The sequence below is a fragment of the Scomber japonicus genome, chromosome 14, assembly GCF_027409825.1.
Source record: "Scomber japonicus isolate fScoJap1 chromosome 14, fScoJap1.pri, whole genome shotgun sequence".
Classification (NCBI taxonomy): domain Eukaryota; kingdom Metazoa; phylum Chordata; class Actinopteri; order Scombriformes; family Scombridae; genus Scomber; species Scomber japonicus.
Window position 1 is genome coordinate 14339183 of NC_070591.1, and position 13448 is coordinate 14352630.

Consider the following 13448-nt stretch of genomic DNA (forward strand, 5'->3'; position numbering starts at 1 on the left):
TTATATTCTTATATTATATGTTGCTATTGTCACTGTATGAAATGCTGCTGCTGCACTGTCATTTCCCAGCTTGGGATCAATAAAGTATATCTATCTATCTATCTATCTATCTATCTATCTATCTATCTATCTATCTATCTATCATATGAACACTGAATTGTTTCAGTGTTCATATGAGCACTGAAACATTTCACAGAGCACTGGCTCTTTTAATGTAGGCCTGAATGATGGTGGCCAAAATCCACAGTTTGGCCACAGTCATTCAGTGCAGAAAAATGCATTTAAAAGTTGATCTTAAGCTTTATATGAGGCTTCAGCAGTCTGGGTTAGTCATATCAAGTGGATTTTTGCCACATTTACAGTCTTTTTAGCAGCAAATCTGTTTTTACCTATTGAGCTGTGGTGGAAGTATCGTAACAAAAAGAGACTTTCACACTTAACAGACAAACTTTAAAATATATCAGCTTGATTTGACTAATTTCGGCAGGTGATGCTTCAGATTAACTTTTGAACAGAAGGAGGCTTGTGTAATTTGTCCCCCATCACTTACTTTGTAAGTATATTAGGAAAGGAGTTTCTTATGGTCAGTATGAGCAAGAGGAATGATTAGACCAAGAAAAACCTATTTCATTGTTCATTTGAGCCCCTGACTGTGGAAAGGTGTAATTTAAAGTCTCAATTGAGCACAGTTTTAGCTCTCAGTACAGCCTCTATCATGAGGTTATTTCTGGGAGTTTCTGATCAGTACCTTTTAACTGTACAAGTATTTATTATCTAAAAGCAAATCTTCGAGATGAAGCTGTATGTTGGCCTATTTGTAATATCAAACCCATACTGTTATTGTTTCATAATTTGTCAACAATTGAATGATGATTGAGACATCTGCAGCATGCACCTGTCAACAGATCATCTTGTAGTATGTGGATTTGAAACACCCAGCTAATGAAGGTAACTAATAGCCTATCCATTCATGTCCAGGACATGACACACTTTCAGATGTACAGCTTGCAATTATGTGCAAGTGGCAAATGAGGCACAACAATTGCATTACTTTCAAAAGCTATTGACTCATTCATGTTTTATCACAATCAATAATTTACCGGTAAGCGCCTTGGCGAAGATCACATTGCCCCATTTGTGTCAAAGTTGTAGGAAAAACATGGAGGACAGGATGATAAATGACCAAGTTGAGTGAGGCCTCTGTATCCTTTTACCACGTTACAACTGCACCGTCAGACCAATAGTATTACAGCAGTAATGTAAACCTGCTACCAGTGAACTCTTTACTGTGTAACATGAGTCACTCATTTCCTGTTAACATCTATCTATTCTACATTATATATGGTAGTCAGGCTTGTGTATGTTGTGTTTTTGTGTCACTTTAGAAAATCTTAGAGCATTATAACATACTATTCTAACTTTTTTTGACAGGTGAAGTTGATCCTGTGTCTACACCTGTTGTTGCTGGTCTACATGTGAGTTCATTTCAACATCTGGACACTAGATGGTGCTCATGCCTCAGTGATGAAACATTCAGGTACCCTGCATCACACATGTCACATACTGGTCTCAGAAGCTCATACCTCATGACAGGTGATACAAAGCTACAAGATGTAGGGGATTAATATTCACAAGTCATAGTGTGACTCATCAAGATGAGAGCTGCTGCAACTAACGATTATATTATTGTCGAGTAATCTGCAGATTATTTACTTGATTAATCGTTTGGACTTTAAAATGTTAAAAAAATAGTGAAAATATTCCAATATGATATGATTCCAGAGACAAAGATGACATCTGCAGATGTCTTATTTTCTCAGATATTCAGTTTAATATAATGTATGACAAAGAAAAGCATGAAGTCTTCGCATTTGAGAAGCTGAAACCAGAAGAGGTTTCAACTCCTTTAACATGTATAATTTATAGAGCTGCAGTTTATGGCCTTCATTGGGGTCATCATGAAAAACATTTAAATATAAAGCAGAATCAAAAAGGTAAAAAAATATAAAAGACATCCTGTCAAATACATCCACACACATATCAGCCAATGGGACACCTACAAAGATGGGTTGGGTATATGGTCATGTGGCTTCAGGCCAATCATTGTCCCAGACTGGCAGAGAGGCAAGAGGAGTGTCCAATAAGGGCTGGAGTGACACTGAATTTGGTCCATTAGCTGGAGAAGTGCAACTAAGACGTGGTACTTGAGTTCGTACAGAAGAGGCCTTAAACCATAATGAGCCTATTTAATATGGCATACTTTAAAAGCAAGTACTATATATAGAAAGAGTAGGAAGAGCAACAAGATGCATCATAAAAACCATAAAAATGAAAGATATTTAAGAGACTCTATAGAAACTCATACTTACTCATACATACAATACTCATTCATGCCTATAGGAAATAAACTTTTGAAATAGAAAATCCAAAAGGCTCTCTTTATCAGGATCATGATCTTTTCAAGTCTTTGCTTAACAACTCAAAAGTCAAAATGTAGTGTATGGCTGAATCGTGTATGAGTTGCTAGAGGACGTTGCCTGTTTACCGTCCATATGCAGATTGCAGCATTTTTAAGATGTTTGTTTTTATGGAAATTTAAGTAATTTATTTGAAAAGTACTTTTTGTGATGTAGTTGTAACTCAAGGTGCTGTACATATAAGAATTTAAAAATACTATAGATTTTGGGTGTAGACTACATGGTGCAACATAGTTAAGATTTAAGCTATTTTTTTAATATGTTTTATATATTATTTAATTTAGTCATAACTCCAAAACTTGTTTTAATGAAGTAACCATCAAGTTAATCATTAAATATCAAGCGTTTTGTTTTTTATGTGTGTAAAGTCTACATTCATAGATGAATGTTATATTTATTTGTATTTTATTTACCATGAACAAGGAAGTTATTTATTTTCAAAAGACACTAGACTCATGTAATGTCTGAAAATTGACAGGAAGTCACACTGGTGACGGCGCACACATCCTTTCTTCTCATGTAAATGTCACACAACAGTCTCCTTTGGAAGGTAATTGTGGCACTATTAAAACATATTAAAACTTAATAAAGTGACATATTATTAGTCCTGCTGCAAAAATTATAGCAGTTTAATCTCCGCCGTTGCTGCTTGTTGTCTGTTGGTGTGAAATGCATTCTGGGATACTCGTCTTCGGTGGCTTTGGGAAATGTTTAGGATCACACTCAACACAGGACAGTTCAAACACGAACAAGCAGATTAAAGAACAGTTTTTATTCTAAAACAATAACTACTCTAATTGCTCCAAAAACCTGATCCTGTAATAACTGCAACAACAATTTTGAGTGTAATATTAAGTAGTGCAATGTCTTGTGTGGGTGTATTATGTTTTTGTTAGTTTTAGTACTAATTCCTTATTTATTTTATTCTTTTATAAGCACGTTCTTTCTTTTTTACTTACCATAAGGATTGCTTGCAATTTCTTTGTACATGTAAAGACTATTTTAATTCTAGCTTGTCGAGACAATGAATATCCACTTTATGTCAGCCCACCTTCAGTGAACTGATCGGGTTATGCTAACCCATTGACGCTAACTTCAGGGCTAACCCTCTTTACTTTAATCAGCAGGAATTTAATTATCAAAATAGTTGCAGATTATTTTTCTGTCAATTGGCTAATCGATTCATCGACTACTAAGCTCAGCTCTAATCAAGATTACACAGATCATGGCTGCGGTATCACTGTGTACCATCACAGGAAGCTCAGAGTGCAGACAGCTAGCGTCTGTGTCAGCTTCCTGTCCCCGGGGACAACAAGTACAAGACTAGTGGCAGACATGACAGTCGACTTCATCAGTTGAACCATGACCGCCGGAGCAGCCAATTACATCACCTTCCAACAGCCTGAACAGCCTGTCCACACTAATGTTATTTTATTGCAATTTAATTATGCTCAGGTTTCCACCCGGGCCAGATCCTGTTGAATAATTTACACACATCCACAATGATTTGTCGGCATGGAAAGACAAAGTGCACACTTCTCTGCGCTCTCATTTGTTTCAATAGTTTTGTTTTTTAATTCTCATCATGTAAATCACTAAAAACAATAATCTTAATAAAAACAATAATAAGTATTTCTTTGCAGTAAGAAACAGCCACTGCAGCATTTGGTTTGAAAGACGGATTTATTAAGCCTAAAAATACTTAAGGGGAATAATTGGTCAAACTTAATTTTGCATTAATGACATGTCCACTGCACCATATATTAAGCAGTTCTGTTAAAGGGCAGTGAGCATGTATTAATCAGACAGAGAGCAGGTAATACTCTAACAGAGATTACTGGCGCTGGCATTTACACCCAATAATGCTGTGGTCACACTGATGGAAACTTGAATAGAAATGACTTCCTACGGCACACTGTAAATTTATTATGTGAAAAATTGTGTTGGATGTTAAATTGGCTACCTTTAGGTATGGAGGTAATTATGTAATATGTAATTATGTTATGTAAATGAAACAATTTTTGACTGCTTTGATACAATTATACAAGTATTCATATACTTAACATTTGTAAAAGCCTGACTTTGACTCAAAATCTTCACAATACGATTCAAATCATATGAGCGAGTTTGAATATACACTCTGCCACATGTATAATGGGCTTGGGGACAACACCTGTCTTTTGAGAAGGTTTGTTATCCACTTGCTCTGATTCACATTTAAAAGGCCTGAATGAAAAGGTTCCCTTCTCCTCTTAACCGCTTGATTTACAGGCTGTTTGTGGTTTAACGCGACACAAGACAATTCTTGTGCTCCTCCTCTCCTGAAAGAAATTGAAATTTAATTTGGAGAAGGTCTTAAGCAGTTTTTTAAGACTCTGTGTCATTTGTTAGGCTTGTGTAAAAGCTGCATTAGAGCTTACCCTCCTGGAAAAGCTTTTTAATCCTAGACAAGTGCAGCCATAGTAACGGTGGACGGGAGCCTCTTGGAGGCAGAAAGGTGAAGGGGGACTTTGACAGGATTTATTCTTCTTCTACTGAGACTGTTTCTTTCTTGAGGTCCCCCGCTCCATGTGGAGCATTTGAAAAAGAACTGAGAGGTGAGGGATAGGATAAAGGAGGTATATATTAAGCTTTTCTTTCTTCACACCACTTAATTTCCTTGCAGGCGCGCCTTGCGCCGTTGTAATGAATGTAATTGAGAATGCTATTATCTGGATCACACTTTACATGGGCAAACAAGACTGCCCCTCCCTCCGCCTCCACCTCCCATTTAACTCAGCAATGAGACCCCCCAATTATGCAGGGAACAAGTGGCTTTTCATAAAGCCAGCGTGTCGCTCTTGATTGGTGAGGCTTGGAGCCGGCTACACGTGGACAAAAGATAGATTAGATGTGATATAGGCACACCAAAAACCCCATTTCCTTGATTAATTTCCTGCATGCCTCGCAGAAAGGGCCCACTCTCTCCCCACTGAATTCTATCTCTCCTTTAAAGACAAACTTTCATCTTTTGATAAATGTGGCAACTCAATGGACAGACAGACATTTTATTGACCTAAGTTTGACCACAGCTGCCTGGGCTTTAGGAGGGAATAGCAAAAAGAGAAATGTTTCACTTCAGCGTGGCAAGATGGGCTTATTTTTCACACAAAAATCTCAAAATCTGTTGGACAGTATTTCTCCACACTCACTTTTCATGCTGATCTTTTTTTTGTGTACTCATGTCATCACCTTCAGCGCACATACACAAACACAGGCACTCATTCTCTTTCTCTCTATTTCACACACACAAAAAGAAACACGCTAAACACCCATTTAATAATAATGGTGAACAGATATGATGGGACTTTATGAGGCGATGCGCGATAAAGCTGCTGTCACCTTAGGAGGTCTAAGTGTTCCTCTGACTGCATTATTACCACATTAAAGCACAGCTCGACGCATTCACACACACCTTGGCTAGGCTCTGACAACCCGGCATGATTCTGTCCAATATTCCACCCGGCTGAAATATTGAGAACAATCAAATAGACTGTCACAAGTGACAAATTATACTATTACTCCTCAAAGATTGTCATCCTTGAAATGTATTCATAGCCATTTCTTCTTTATCGGTGAGTGATTATTCCTCTAAGCAAGCAATTCCCCAGTGATAAATTGGTAATCAATTCATTTGACTATTACGCTTTGAGAATGGCTGCAAGGGATTGGCAGCATTGGTCACTTCCATTCACTTGCATATATATCTAACACTAACTCATGATGCTACTGCGCCTGATGGATGCCGGCTGCCCGGCCACCTGACTCTTAGAGGTTTATACCATCAGAAACAGGTTGCCATCCGGCGCCAGTCACGACAGAAAGAATTGGCCAATATTTTTGACTGAAGTGGCATTTTAGCAGTATTTATTTGAGGGTCCGACTACCAAAACCATGGGCCACAAATAAAGAAGATGGTATAATAGCTTTTGACTGGCCAGCTAGCTCCCGACTTGAAATGAAGTGTCCAGTTGTGAGTTATCGTGGCCAAACGTCATTTGTACAGCCTGAAAAGTGGGGACATTTTTCTAGCTTGTCACTCTCTGGCTATAGCTCATTGTCCTGAATGATGCCTCTGAACGCACAGTTGCCCTAATATGAGCATTTCACTCGCACCACAAGAAGGCTGGTAATGGATTAGCCTGTCCATGAGAAGATAATATAGTGCGCCCAGTGGCACATCCTTAAACACCAACGGGTCGTGGTCACACGAAGAGTATCAACTTTCAGCATGTCCCCTACAGTGTACACAGTCTGTACTGATCTTAGCCATGTGTAGTTTTAACTAAAACAAAACAAGGTCTCTTTAGTAGTCTCAATTAATTGTTTGGTCTATTAAATGCCAGAAAATAGTCCAAAATATATATTAAAGTAGTTCAGGGTCCACTCAATGTTTTCATATTGTTAGTTTTTTGACCAACAGTCCAAAGCCCAAAGATATTAAAGGAAAACTCAATTATTTATATAACTCAGTGTAAATTTGGTTATTTGAATATTGTTTTTAGACAAGCTATCGTTTGGTTTTGTTGTCACACACAACAGAAAAAAGGAGTAAATCTTCACAATTGAGAATATGCAACTCAGCAATATTTGGCATTTTTGCTCAGAAAATGACTCAAATGATTAATCATCATTAATATAGACTAAAGAATAAACTAATAATTTCAGCTTTCATTTTGCCAGTACTCAATGGTATAGATATCAATATAAAGTAAAATTTGAATGAATTACACTCAATTCCATTTTACCGTATTTTGTATCTTCTGTTTTATTTTATTCTTTTAAAATCCTGCTAATCTGTCTTTTTATTGTCTTGTTACTTTTAACATTGTATCTTATTGCCTTTTTTATCTCATGTAAAGCACTTTCTTGTTGAAAGGTCAGCTCGCTGTGCCATAATGAGGACACATTTTGAGTTTAGTGAAAGAAAAGGAAACAAAATCCTTGCCGATGGGTTTGTTTGTAATTTTAAATATTAGGATAACGGACTAACACCTTTCTATGTTCATGAAATTCTTTCTAAAAGTGCTAAATAAACTAAATAATTCACAGTCAAACAGGGATATATTTTGTTACTTTCTGAAGAGTGGCCGTGTTTTTACTTTTTTCTTTTTGCACATTAAGATTTCCTGCAGTATTTATAATGCGTCGACATCAGTATCACGAACAAAACTGGTCACACTATTCCTTTGGGAGCTCACAACATTAAAAACTCCAGCACACTCCAAATTAGCTGTTGAGTTTTGATCTCTGTATGGATCTGTTGGAGTGGCTATTGAGTCTGAGTAAAGAGTGGTCTGAATTGGACAGTCCTGCTAATGTGAGGGAAGTTTTAGATTAATGAGGCTTCTGCCCTTTGAGAATATTGATCAAACCCAATCTGGCCAGGAACGATTTCCCATGCTCCCCTGCTGTAATATTAATAATGTATCAACATCATGAACAAAACTGGCTCAGTAGTCCTCAGGGCACCTACAGGATGAAAACTCAAAGCTCCAAGAAAATGTGAGGCACACTTTAAATGAGCTGCAGAGTTTTGATCTCCATATAGATCTGTTGGAGTGGCTATTGAGTCGGAGTTAAGAGCGTCTTGCAATGGATAGTGCTGCTAATGTGAGGGAAGTTTTAGATTAATAAAATCTCTGCCCTTCTCAGGCCAAACTCCTAAAATTCTTCGAAATTTTACTAGTTTTATTGTGGACGAACAAATTGCGAATTTTACAGTTACATTATAGAGATGAAATGCCTGGGGTTTATAAAAGAGAAACGACATCATTATCATGAAAAATGTTCCACTTCCGAGTTAGTATGGTTTGGAAATACTGCTTTAGTTTAGTTCAGTTAAGTCAAACAGCAGTACATTTTCATTTTAACATATGACAAAAAATAATAAGGTTATATTGTGGCTGTGTAGATATAAAAATAAACAGCACTCTAAACAATAATATCATAGCTAATCAACCTGGAGACGTTTTCTAGAAAAAAAGTATTAAAATCACAGAAAGAGCAACAACTGTGTGTCGCAAGTGTGCATAACTCTTTGTTTATATTTGAATATCTAATGGCAATGTCCAAACTTTTCCTACTAAACATTTGAGACTAAGTCTTTAGATTTTGGGATTAGGTTAAAAAAAAACAGCAACAAGCATATTTTACTGACTGAAGTATAATTTGAAACATTAAAGGTGTGATTCAGTTTCACTATCAAACAGAATATATACACTAGATTTATGGGATATTTCAACATATCAGAATTAAGTTAATGTCTTACCAGCACAATATTGATAAACCTAGCAAAGAAGAATATACTTCTGTTTTCTAATGGTATGTTATAGTTTTGTACATACCTGGGTGGACAGAAATTGTACTTTACTCAAAAACAAGAGACCAAGGTTTAAACCTTTTGTTTATGAAAGTTTGACAATCTAACAATACCTCAGAAGTTGGAAAACTTTGGGTAAGACATTTTTTATGTAGTTGATATTCAGTCAAGTGAAACCTAAAGTCACTGGAGTTGACAGAGTTTGTCACAAAATTTCTGGCATAAATTTATTTTTTCTTGTATCCACATATACTGATCGTATTGATCAAACTAGTCTGACCGGGAACAATTTCTGTTGGCCCCCCTGCTGTTCTCTTTGTCCTTTTCTAGTCAGTGACATCAGCCAGCCCAGAGGCCATCATTTTTAATTTTACATAATTTTTGAAAAGCTGGACTTTTACAAATGATAACAACAGTAACACGCAGTTCTGTTTTGCAGCATTATTCAGCTCTACTTTGTTCATCTAAATGGTGACTATTTATGTAGAAAATCGTCTTTTGAATGATTGAAAAGTGAAGTAAATCTGATTGTGGTTCCATCAAGTCAGCTCTCAAAATCAAGAGTCATTTTCTTGATACGAGTTGAGCCAATCTGTCATATTTTGTCTTGTTTTAACACACATTGACAAAAAAAAATCATGAAGCAGAGAAAACTTATATATAACATGAGGAATTATTAAACCCTACTGGTACTGCTGGATTTATGCTGTTCAGTTTCAGTGTGTGAAAATATAAACATGCCACATGTCACATTATAAGCCAAGTGTGACCCAACAAACTCATCCACACTTCACAGTAGCAGAGTACGGAGTATCTCAAATCATAGTAAACGTGCTTGTTTTTATGTTTCACAACACTCCTCCATACAATTAAAACAGATAATGTAGGCTTTTCTTTACATCAGCCTCAGCTCCAAGCTTCAGGAGCTGCTTCCTCTCCCTGCAGTGGCTCCATCTCCGACCCTCCTGCAGGCATCGTTAGCCAGACGATGATGGGAGCTACAATGGCCATAATGGGAGGGTTGACTGACCCCTGACCCCGTATTGATCTGCTGGCTGTGTCCAGCTGGGCCTCCCCAAACCCAGTCAGCTGGAGAGGTGTTTAAAAGCTAACACCCCGGCTCCCATCCACTCCGCTACACACTCATTAATTACATCATTTACCTGTGACAGTGACAAACCTGCCCGGCCACGCCGCAGTTTATTAGGGTCACTGTATAAAGCCCAGGCCAAACCCAGATCAAAAGTGTGTGCATGTGTGTGTGTGTGCGTGTGCAATGAGGAGTGAAAGACTCCATCTCATACAGTATGGGATTATGAGTATAGATGCATGCACCAGAGGGGAGTGTGACTGCTTTGTCCTGGCCTGTCGAGCTCCTTAGTGGGGAAGTTTATTTTGATTTATCTGATATGTTGAAAGACAAAGATTGCCAATTTTCTTGTACAGACAAGGCTACGAGTATAGATTCTGGAAAAAAAATCACAAACAAAACCCCCCCCCCAGCAAAGTTTATCATTGTAGTCCTTGTAAAACACCACCCAGCGAGCGGTATTTGACATGTTTTTGGATGAAATATAAAATATTGTAGATTTAAGAGCGCTTTCTTTTTATGTGTTCTCTGTTTGTACTTTCTATGCCAGTTTGCTGACTCAGTTCTTGGCCCGTCTTTGTTGTCTTTGCTGCTCACGAGCAGCTGGATGTTTGTGGCCTATTCATTCCTCAACTTTTGTTGCTGCCTTTGCATTGCCTCTTATTTCTGCAGGTGTCTCCAGCTCTACATCCAGCTAAAAATGACCCCCTTTCCCCCTACTGCTCTCACCCCTCTATCGTTTCCTCCTCTTTCAATATCCTCCTTTCTTTTCTCCTTACTATAGCCCTCTGCACAATAAAAGACTATTGGTTTCCTCTTGCCATACCTTTCCCACTACACACTGGTATTTCAATCTTGACTCAATCGAGATGGCTGACCTGGAGACATAAAGAATTGGCTTTAAGGCTTTCGAAATGGAACTAAATCTGCTGCAGGTCACACTGGGGGAAAATAAGCGGCAAATGTAAGTAAGCATGAAATAGTTTTTCATAAATAATCCAAATGACAGCAGGCTTTCTAATGGTGCCAGGGGGCTGTAAAAGAATATGTTGCCAATTTCTCCCCTATTAAAGTGAAATAGAAAGCCAAATACATAACGGTGCTGACGGAAAAGTTGCATACCTGGGCCCGTTACGGTGGAGATTGAGGACACAGTTGGGTGTTAGAGGTAGTTGTAGTTGGGAGGTGAGGTGGTGGAGTGATTGCTCGTCGTACAGTCAAGGTCTTTCCACTGCGGGGGAAAAGAATGCCCCTTCTTCACATCAAATCAATTGGTCAATAACTGCCCCCCTCCTCCCCTTTCTCTGCATGTGCACAGGTAGGCAGCTCCCATCTGTCCCTGCGCAATGTTGATTTGATTTGCACTTATGTTTTTACAAATAATCAATGCTCCATTTTGACTAATACAAGGGCCTGTAACAGCGTACATTATCGCAGAGGGGAAAAAGAGAAACAAGAAAAGAAGAAAGAAGCATTAATGGGCATGTCATTGACATAGAAGATAAATACCATCATGTAAGAGTGCTGGGTGGTTTTAACCAGTCTAAAATAGTAGAGAATCTTTGTTTTTGCACTACAAAGCCCTCTAGGTAACCTTTGTACAGTACTGTATCTGCTTTCAGTTATTTCTCTGGCTACGGACTTTGATTTGATTTGACGTTTGATTAAAATAGGGCCGCAACTAACAATAATTTTCATTATCGATTAATTTGTTGATAATTTATTCAATTAATTGCTTAGTTGTTTGTCAAATATGTCAATTACTGTTTTCCACAGCCCAATATGATGTCCTCAGATGTCTCGTTTTATCCCCACCAATAGTCCACAACCCAAAGATATTCAGTTTACTATCAAAGAGGACAAAAGAGAACAGAAAATATTCACATTTTTAAAGCTGGAATCAGAGAATTTGGATTTTTTCTTAAAAATGTACTCAAAACAAGTAATCAATCACCAATATAGTTGATAGTTAATTTCATTATTCACTTGTGTGCGTTACTGTTTCTATTAGGATGTCACTTGAACTCTGCATGTGGTCTGTAGGGTGAGTAGGAAAATGTACATTACATATGGTGTGCTAGCTCAGCCATAGAACATTTAATTTGGCCTTGTGATGTTAATCCAGCTATTTGAGGTGTGTGTGTGTGTGTGTGTGTGTGTGTGTGTTAGTGTGTGTGTGAAAGAAAGAGGGAGGGGCTGATCTGAAGTCCCCTTGAGTCAGAATCTGTTATTTATTGCTATTAAATGGTTAATTTTCCTGGGTGCCCTGAGGACTTTGGGGTGCATTAAGATGTGAAGAAGATAGAGTTGTCAAGGGTTGGTATGAATGCTTGATGTATTGGGAGAGCAATTTTGAGAGATCCATTAGGGATTCGTGCTGGTCCCTCGTACCTATTCCATTTTTATTTAAACAAGGAAACAATGATTATATGACTCAAATGATTTTTATTTAATTTTATGTTTAGGGTATATTTCATAACCCTTTTATGTTCAATATAAAGTAAGTATATACATATCTATTTTTGTCTGTCTGTAGTAATGTAGCTATATCTACATGGCCAAAAGTATTTGGACACATCAATTCAAAACCATGACCATTAACATGCTGCAATAGCAGTTTCCACTCTTCTGTGTTGGCTTTCTGTTGCAGGGATTTGCTCCCATTCAGCCACAAGAGCATCAGTGAGGTCAGGCACTAATGATGGGCTATAAAGGCCTCATCCAATTCATTGTAAAGATGTTGGATGTGGTTAAGTTCAGGGTTCTGTGCAGGCCAGTCAAGTCCTTTCACAACTAACTCAGACCTGGCTTTGTGCATGGGGGGGCATTGTCATGTTGAAACAAGAAGAAGTTGTTTCACAGAAAGGTAGAAGAACGCTATTGTGTAAAATCATTGTATGCTAAAGCATTAAAGGTTAGTCTTTTCTTGTTCGTCTGCAGTTGAAGGATAGTAATAAAAGGAATTAATTTGGCGCTAAAAAGACAGTAACTTTGAAAGATTTTTGACTTGACTTGAATTCAAATGAAGTTTGAAGCCAATAAGGATGTGGATTATATTGAAAATTCATTATGAAGGGATCTCTTAATGGCCAGTATGAGCAGGACGAATGATTACAGCGAGAAAAAAATTTGTCAATGTTCATTCGGCACCGGATTGTTGTTTTAAGACAGACTTGAAAAATGGTGAACCTACCCTTTTAAGATTTCCCTTAATTGTTACAAATGGACCTACTCCATACCATGAAGAATTTGTCCATATAGTCTATCTATCTATCCATTCTTACTACAGCTAAATGTTAAGTAGAAATAACCCATCAAATTAATCTATCTCTCACTCATTTTGTGTATGTTTAAATGTGTGTGTGTGTGTGTGTGTGTGTGTGTGTGTGAGAGAGAGAGAGAGAGTGTGTGTTTGTGTGTGTGTGCAGGCACGCCTCTCTTCTCTCTCTCCGCTCAAGTTTCCTCTCATTAGGCGGCCCTGACAGCTGCTGGAAGAGGCAGAGGAGCCATACTAATCAGC